Source organism: Pollicipes pollicipes, unplaced genomic scaffold (genome assembly GCF_011947565.3).
Source record: "Pollicipes pollicipes isolate AB1234 unplaced genomic scaffold, Ppol_2.1 Scaffold_6686;HRSCAF=7923_pilon_pilon_pilon, whole genome shotgun sequence".
Lineage (NCBI taxonomy): Eukaryota > Metazoa > Arthropoda > Thecostraca > Pollicipedomorpha > Pollicipedidae > Pollicipes > Pollicipes pollicipes.
In genome coordinates this window covers 21,961,868-21,971,758 of record NW_023596921.1, presented here as the reverse complement: position 1 = coordinate 21,971,758, position 9,891 = coordinate 21,961,868, and positions in this window count along the sequence as shown.

Sequence of the window (9,891 nt, the reverse complement as noted above, 5' to 3'; positions counted from 1 at the left end):
CGTATGGAGGGCATATATATGCTTACTGTCGTAAGCATTTTATAAGTTCAGCAGCGGGAGGCGGATTCAGTAAAAAGGTGCACGAAGTGTGCGCCCCTCCTCCAACCCAGGGAGAATCCCTGCACGCGAGGAGTAGGGAGATGAAGGGATGCTTTACGAAATCGGTGCTGGTCTTCCCTAAAAACCCAAAAGAAACCGTTAACGTTGATGCGTGAGAACTAAAAGACCCAAAAAAGCCGTTAACGTTGATAAGTGAAAAGAAATGTTACCGCCAACGGCACCAGCGGACAAGTTCAACTGTCACCTCGCAGCCGTCGGTCCGCTCACCGCCGCTGACCTGGCGGTGGATGGCCCTCCCCTCCCCCAGACCATCCCTCAGGCCACAGACCTCCCCTACCTCCCATGTGTCACGACGGCCTGTCGGTGGCTGCGCCCTGAAACTCTCCGGAACTATTACAAGCCATGCGCATCTTGTCGCCTTCGCGGTCTGCAGGCCTCGGTGACAATGCTTTGCCGTACTCGGGCCATCATCTTCGGCGTCTTTCCCAGTCCTCCTGGAACCTCTCTTCAGTCGAACCCGTTCGGACATCTGGTTGCCTTAAAGATGTAAGTAATGCTTGACCCATCTCAATTTTGTCGGTTTCTTCCGATATTGAACAAAGTTTGTATGAACGCAACTATTTTGCCATCTCGTCACCTCTCATCTTTTAGCTACCTCACAACACGGAAGACCTTGGTCGGCGCCGTCGAGTGACTCACTCGCCGCATTGATAACGGTAAGCTGGAGCTTTCATCTTAGTTGACCTTAGTCGTGCATTTGGCAGCGTCGAACATGGCGTCCAGGAACTTTCAGTGGTATGGTGTTGACCCGAGGTAGCTCCGAGCTACCTTTGTGGCCTGTGGCAGGTGGTGAGAGGCGGTTTCTTACCCTTTGGCTGCCTCACGGTGTTCCTCAGGACACCAAGGTCGGCTACAGTCTCTCCAGCATCCCGACGAACGACCTAATACCATACGCACCGGTTGCTGGACTCTGCGCATCTTGAACACTCATCCGTTTTGCAGTTCCAAGGAGAGTACCCTCTTATCGCTGTTACTTCTCTGGTGCCTCAGTTGGTTAGACCGCCTGCTTCCGATCCACCGACCCGTGGCGGGGTGGGTTCGAGTCGCTTCAGGCTTTCGCCGTTTGCCTCTGGCAGGTGTGGCCTGCGACCGGTGGCAGCGGCCGTGCTCAAGATGAGGTGACGTCAGAGGGCAGGATGACTGTGCCAGGCATTGCAGCACGTCAAACTTGCGCCACCAAAGTCTGCCGTTGACATAGAAATTCACGATCGAATGGTAGGGGCCATGGCTCTCACCACAAACACTGCTTAGCGTGAGCTCTAACCTCAAAAATCCATTCATTCAAAAGGCTCTGATTACATATTTTTAAAGATAAAAAATCCTTCTTTACATTCAGCTTCTTAAAAATGGACCCCGTCAAAAAGACCACTACGCTCCGTGACCCCATTGACGTCACACACCATCGCCTTCTCCGCCTGCGAATACACGCATTGGTCCAATCGACAGGCCATTTTCCTGGGAAGAGCACATCATGCACATCTGCACATCTCCAACATCACCGAACAGTGCGCTTCATTCTTTTGCGTCGGTACACAATATGTCCCCATATCACACCCGAGGCATGGAACTCCTAATCTAGGGTCAGTGTTTTTCTCCTTGATTTTCCCGCCACTCATTTTTGGGGATCTGTGGCAGCAGGTCAAATAACCCCTGTTCAAGAAGTTAGAAGTGTTTCTAAAACCGTGTTCCAGGTGGGACACCTGGCGATACCAGGGTAATGCAAAAGGTATGGCACAAAATAAATATTTGCGTTAGTTGTGCTTGGTTTTATGACCGAAAAATTAATCTCACTTGTGTCGTTAGTAATCGCATTTGCACTTGCATTTTATGGTAGTGATCAGCTGACCAGTCAGTGGGGTCAAGTGACCCTCCGAGGAACAGCATTCAAGGTTCGCCATTCGGCCCAGATTCGCCCGCAGCAGCGGAAGGGTCGAGCACGCAGTAACCGAGAGCTTGCTCGACGCGACATGACATTTGGCAAGTGCAGGCTGGCTTCCGATGTGCGCTGTAGTCCTGCTGAACCTGTATCCTCGCACCAAGGAATCGTACGCTTGCAGACCTGTCCCGTACACCACATTTTTGGCCTTGCTATTTTGTGACCGGGTGAACAAGTCGGCTGCTAACTCCATAGAGCAGCCATCTGAAGCTGACCGCGGGAAAGCACTGACTCAGTCAGACTGAGACCCACATCCAGGGACCGGTTCTTGGGCCTTAGCTCTTGTCCAGAGCTACGTTGTAGCTCTGCTTGACGGGAAAAAGAATCCGCTTGAACTGGAAGGGGATGTCAGATGAGATGAGAGGACTCTTGGGAAGAAGACGCCGGCTCTCACGGCCCTGCCTGTCATAATGGCCGTCTTTGCAGAACTTGGAGATTCAGGTTTTGTAAGAGGATGATCACGGGTGTCGATTTGTTTTCTTTTGGGTTGGTCACTGGCACCCACAAGTCTAAGCTACCCCTCTCCCAACGGTGACTTGCCCCTCCCGCTCACCCACCCCAACCTTCCGGAGCCTAAGTATGTACATGCAAAACATCAAAAGCGAGAACTAGAATAAGGTGTCAATTCTGAAGGTTTCTCATAATCGTTTCACAGATAAAAAGAACGAGCAAAGTGCAAAGAGCGATGTAAGTTTCAGCTGAATGCATCTGACGTGTGTGGTGTGACGGAGCTCGCAAGCTGTGTATGAGCTACCTACCCAAGCGTGATAAGCCGGGCGGTCCCACCTCAGAACAATGCGCTCAGCTAAGCTAGCCAAGGCTCGGAGCCACCACCAAGACACTGGCGGTGGTGTAGCGGCCTGGGCAGGCAGCCACTGCGCCTGTAAAGCCGCGTAAACAGGACCATTTTCCTTCCCAACGAGGTGTGATTCCGCACGGCGGCACGGCCGGTGAGAAAGGCGCTGGCCGGCCTTCGGGTCACCACCCTTCCGTGCGAATACCTCCTGAATAGCGGCAGCATCACAGCCGCCCAACCTTGACGCCAAGAACGCCCGACTGGGATGGAAAGGTCAGTGGCCCGGAGAGCGCGATGAAACCAGCTGGTCACGCAGACGACCGGTAGAAATCGGCGATCTCCGGCGGCGAGCTCAGCGCGACACTGAGCCAATCAGAAGCGCGCTCTAGTAGGCCTGAAAATCCGACGCATCGTAGCCAGACAAATCGCCGCAGAGAAGGGCGGGAACGATTCGGCCAGAGCGCAGGAGGAACAAACCGGTACAGGGACACTCCCAGATGTGATGCAAATGAATTAGGACTGAAGCGGCAGGCAATCTCGCGTCCGAGCGCCCACAGGATGGCTGCGTTTGGGCCGCTGGCGCGCTGTGACGTACTACCCGACAGCACACCAGGACTACCCGACCTCTTTTCCGAGACGTTAAGCGCGGCATATCAACTTCAGGAGTAGGACAGACGTCGTCGCTAGCTGCATCCAATGGCGTAGCCAAGTGAAGTTTAAAACATCGCTGGGGCATGACATCTTAGATGTTTGTCGGGCTTCTAAATATAAGCGGAACCCCGGGGCATCAGAAAAGGGTCTAAGCACAAGGATCATATATCCTGAATGCAAAAGCCCCTTTAACCCGATGGGGCTCGTCCTATGAGAGATCCCGGCTACACCACTGCCCGCAAGATGCCAGGGACCAGGGCAAGATCTCTGAAAGCCACAGAAGTCCGATGAAGTAGATAACTCAGAAAGAGTCTACTTTGACAAGGTCTTCGTGATAGGTTTTCCAAAGCTGGGACCAAAACGTTGACAAATTTGGATTCTGATCTTTCAAACGTGAAGAAAATTTCATGGCAAAAGCTTATCAAGGGCGCAGCCAGCATTGGCGGGAAGTGCACGAAGCACGTTCAACGCCGATTTTGAACCTTCTGTTCCAGCCATTTATCGTGAAAAAATCCGGACCCAAGATACTCCTCTTTGGCCGCGACCCTGTTACTGACCATCGGCGTAAGACCGTTACAAAAAGTGGGCGGGCGGGCAGAGGCTCAGGGTATCTTCAGGAACTTTAACTGAGAAGCAAACTCGGTGACCGGGCGGGGGGAGATGGGGTAAATATGGAAGTTATTACACGCTATTAATTCACATCACACATTTTTGAAATAGTTACATGTAAACACTGCTATATAACTAGTATATATATATATATATATATATATATATATATATATATATATATATATATATATATATATATATATATGCAGCTGTTTCCCATTGGTGCACAATTTCGCCCATTCGACTTATCTATGTCATTCGACAATTAGGACTATCCTGTTTCCTAAGATTATTCATCCATTTCAACATTGTTTTCCCCGGGGAGGCGAACAATTCCACGAGGGGATAAGTATTTTGGGTCACTGGGGAGGCCTCTACAATGTTACAATGTTAATGACGAGATACGACCTGGACACAGGCTGACCAGAATTTTGGGTGCAAGTCAATGACCCATAGTACGCCAGAGTTTTCATGCACCAAGAATTCACTGATTTCAAGGGATAAGATTTATCGCAGCGTTTTAGGTGGAGACAAAATCGGAAGCTTAAAATGCTTATTGCAAAAAACAAGGTGACAACCCTTAAACCGGATTTCTTTCGAAAATCCAAGCCATAGGATGAATGTCCTTTCTTACATTCTTTATTTGAGCCCTGCTCCCGTTCGCCGCAGGCGGCCACTGCTCTGAACCGACTGTTCCCCGCATGACTGACTGTGAACTGACCACAGGACTGCTTCGCGGCATGTTTATGAATTCGCATTACTTCTTATTTGCGTGTAAAGCATATATTGAACACCTGCAACAGCATTTTCCCCCCAAATATCCTCCCTTACACCACACCACAGCAGAAAATAAGCTTTCGGAAAGCTGCCTGCCTTAGGCATGAATTGGTTCACCGGACATTTGTTTGCCCCTCATTCAACGTGGACGACTTCATCTGCTTTTGTACGTAGGCAGGAGCAAAGCAAACGCATTGCCAAAGGCGGCACAAGGTCAACGAAAGTCTTCCTTTTGATGACGACCTTCCCCCCCCCCAAAAAAAAAATCGCCGGATATAGCTCGCTTGTTAGCAAGGAGCGCAGTTGTCTTCGTTTTTTTTGTCATTTTTATCTTGTAACCAGAACAGAACCAGAAGTCAGAAGCTACTGCGGGATCAATTCTGTTTGCATTTTGAAGTCAATAAACTGTACAAATCAGGTGTTCAACGACGGCATGAAATGCATCACCGGCGTTTTTTATTATTTTGGAATGGATCAGTAAACTCTTTCTAAGCCTATGGAATTAAAAAAGTTTGGTCAGATTTGTTTTTGTATTCCTCAGAAATATTGAAGAACCCTGAACGTGGATTAAAGATCAAAATGGGGTCGCAAATTAGTATTTCAATCGCTAGCCATTGTTCGTTCAAAAAAACTCACGTTCGGTCGAAAACTGGGCACTGAGAAAGTTGAGGAACATGGTTTTGAACATGCGCGCTCGCAACTCCTAGCAAAAATAGCTGCGACATCCGGTGTTGCAGTCTCTATAGGTCGCGCGGTCGGACTCGTGGTGATGCTAAGCGATGGACAATGGGCAGACAAAAAAGATGCCGCATTTTGAGGGGGATTGCTGGCATCACAACCACCTCTCACGGAATCAAACTGAGCCATCTGCTGGAAAGATCGTAGCCACCATGTTTTTGGACACAGATGGGTTACTGGCGGATCTCCTAAACCTGGCGATACGGTGGACCAACAATCAACGACGCTTGGGGTGTAGCAAAAGCTACATAGAGCAACTCAGAAAACTGCGTTGATGTCCGCACGCTGGGAAATACGGACGGCGTTCTTCAGCAGTATGCTCTGCTTGGTTGTCAGGGTCCGACATCGCATCCAGCCATTAGGGCGGATCCAGATGGGGGAGCACGGGGTCATGCCGCCCCCCTTCCTTGGGCCTCGAAGGGCCCATTGGCTCCTAGGGGCCCACGACCGGCCGAACTGGTGAAGTTTTTTTACACAAAACGCATTAAATCTCTGGACTTCCAGGCGACCAAGAACAGCTGCAAGCGAAAGTGAAGAGCCGGTAAGAAGTCCAGAAAAATATCGAATGATCGGAAAAGTTGTGAACTGGAAATATTAATCCCAATTACATTGTCTAGGGGCTCATGCTGTTTCCGGGGGACCTATATGCCCACTGGCAAGATCATTTCGATCGTTAGGGATCATTCTACGTTGCCTTCCATTTCTTTGCATTTGCTCAGAGGGCCCTGCGCTGTTGTTGGGGCCTTTCCTGTTGGAGTACTGGGACACTCTTGTCAATCACGGGCCTTTCCACGGATTCTTTTCATTCGCCAGAAAGGCTCTGTAAGCTATAGCCGGGGTCCCATATCTTCACCCGCCGAAGTATTGTCGGTTGCTCAGGGCTCCTTCACGTGGGTCTCGGTTAACCTACCGACACATTTGCGATATGCTCATGAGCCCACTACATTGGTATAGGGTGTTTCCAATTTTCTGTCACTTGCTTAGGGCCCTACACCCTTGTTGGGGGTCCATGTGATGGCTTGCTTGGGCACACTCAGTCGTTCGGGGAGCCTGCACACCGGGTCTTGGGTGCTTCTATTCTGAATTCGGGGGCCCTCTACATTGGGCCTTGGGCGTGTGCTATTTTAATGGGGTCCTACACTCTTGCCGGGGCCCCCTCTGTTCGCTTCCTCGGCCACACTCGATTGTTGGGGGGGGGGGGGGGGCTGCACATTGGTTCTTGGTGTTTGAGTTTTTCGGGGACACTCCATCTTTCAGCGGTCCTCCGCACCGGGTTTTGGGTACTTCTTATTTCAATGAAGTGCCTTACGCTCCTGTCAGGGCCCATTTTGATAAGATGCTCGGGCCCATTCGACCGTGGGGGACCTCGACATCTTGTTTTGGGTACTTCCTTTTTGAATGGAGGGCCCTCCGCTCTTTTCGGGGACCCTTTATGTTAACTTGCTCAGGCACACTCGAATATCCGGAGGCCCTCCACATTGTGTCTTGGGCACTTCCTATCTGAATGGGGGGGGGGGGGGGGGGGGCTACGCACTTGTCGGGGACCCATCTGTTGGCCGCTTCGGCTGCACTGTATTGTTCTGGTGCCTTATATATTGTGTCTTGGTGTTTGAAATTAGGGTCCTACACTCCTGTCTGCGCCACCTGATAGCCTGCTCGGGAATACTCCACCTTTTGGGGCCCCGCACTGGGTTTTGGGTACTTCTTATTTGAATGGAGGACGTTAGCTCTTGACGGGGACCCTTTCTGTTTATCTGCCCTGACACACTCGATCATTTGGGAGCCCTTTGCATTTGGTCCTGAATGCTTCCTATTTGAATGGGGGGCCCTGCGCTCTTTTTGGGAACTTTATCTGTTCACCTGCTCGGGCACAATCGATCATTCGGGGGCCCTCTACACTGGGTCCTGGGGACTTCCTATTTGAATGGAGGGCCTTACGCTCTTGACGGGAGGTCCCATGTGTTAACCTGCTCGGGCGCACTCGATCGTTCAGAGCCATACACATTGCGTCCTGAGTATTTCTTATTTGAATGCATGGCCCTATGTTCTTAGCGGGCACCATCTATTCAGCTGCTCGGGCCGGTGGCAGATGCGGAGGGTGGGAAGGGGGGGGGGCACAGAACCATGCCCCATGGACCATGCCGAGGGGACCCAAAGGCTCCGATGGGGCCCATGACAAACCTGACAAACGCAGGTTTCTTACAACAAAGACATAACAAAATTGGATATCTTTGGACCTACAGACGACCAAGAACTATTCTTAGCAAAAGGAAAGAACTCATAAGCAAACGAAATTTACTCCTTCCTTATTCAGAAAGTGTTGCTTGGGGGACATTTTGGGGCTCATTGCGTTGTCTACAGACATTACGCTGTTGGTTGTCTGGTCTTACAAGTCCACTTGCCGCGTCAATCTGATCGCTAAGGAGCTTTCCACGCTGCCCTTGATCTCTTTGCACTTCCTCGTAGACCCCAAGGTGCTGTTGGGACGCTATCTGCCTCAACGCCTGAGCGCTGTCGATCGATCAGGTTTTCCTTCACAGATTCTTCCCATTCGCCCGAAAGGCTGCATAAACTTTTCCGGGGTCCCATATGCCAGCGCACACTCCGTTGCCCAGGGGCCATTCATGAAAGTCTCGGGTTCTTTCCACTGGTTGGAGGGCCTCGTGCTGTTGCTAAGGCCCTTATAAGGTAAGGCGCGGAGACACTCGATGCTCAGCGGCCCCCTACTTTGACCGAGGGCTCTCTCCCTTTGGTCTCCTTTCTGGAGCGACTCTTCACTATCGGGGCTCGTGTTGTTAACCTGCCTGTGCATTCTTGATCTCACCGGAGCATAAATTTATGGTCTTGGATGGTTCCCCTTTGCTCGGAAGGTCCTGTGCTATGGCCGGGGACCTATATGCCAGTCTGTTGAGGCCCTACCGATCGTTTCAGGGTCCAACACGTTGGTCCTGGGTTCTTCTTGCTTGCTCTAAGGACCGTATACTTGTTGACGGGAGCCACTTCGTTGGCCTCCTGCGGCACCCATGATCGCTCAGGTTCCGTCCCTATTGGCCTTGGTGCATTCGCCTTACAGCAGTAGCCGAATATGCGCCGATGAATTTTTACGCCAATTGCCGAATGTAACTTTACATGCCGCCGACGTCGTCATTTCCATTGGCTATTGAGTGTGTGACACTTAGTGTACGAGTGCATCACATTCTTAGCATATTTTGGGTGTAAGGATACGTCGCACTCCCTTATAACAAGGCAAAAATTGTGCATTGGCCATCAGCCATCAGCTGATTACTTCGCCCAGCCGGCTAGCCGTAAATATATTGGCTAGGAATCAAGATGGTTGTCAGCAGTCAACTGAAGTTTATTTTGCCTGTTGTTCCGAAATATTTAGCGTCAAAATCACAGCATTTGACTTGATCTGTAGAAAATGAGTGGGCCCTATATGTATGGATGCGTAGCACGCCTAGCTTTATAGGGCTGTGCACAATAATACGGGTTTCCGTATTTGTTAAATAAATGAATAAGCATATATACATATATATATATATGTATATATATATATATATATATATATATATATATATATATATATGTGTGTGTGTGTGTGTGTGTGTGTGTGTGCGCGTGCGCGCGTGCGTGCGTGCGTGCGTGCGTGCGTGCGTGCGTGCGTGCGTGCGTGTGTGTGTGTGTGAAACTTTTCATATGCATACGTAGATAAATAAAAAAATATGTTTGCTTGCCCCTCCCTTGACGAAATCCTGGATCCGCCACTGTCAGTCATAACTCGCACGGGGATAGATGCGGGTGCCGTGGTGCACCTATAACACCGCTGCCGCCACACGCCGGTGACGGCGGCTGCGTTTGGGCAGAGTCACTGGTCACATGGTGATCAGTGACTGTGCTCAAATGCTATCACATGGCCTTAGCACCGATTATCTAACCTTGACGTCACGAAGATAGCCAGCTGACCATTATTCTGCGAGCCTAGCAATACTGCGTTTATGGTGAACACATGCGTCACATTGGTCGACGAAGAAATCTGCATGCGTCCCGCGCGGGCGTTATGGGCGTGGACCACGGGTGGGCGGAGGGCGCACGCGCGGTTTCGTGGAAACGGTTGGTGGGTACTGTGGCTAGGTAAATGCACGTTTGAAATGAGATCAGTATTCGCCCGTAATATTCGATTTTATGGGTGCTTTCGATGGTTTTTGTGAGGACATCAGTGCACGCTCAAGCTTTAACCCACAAAATTGCAATGACCGAAATG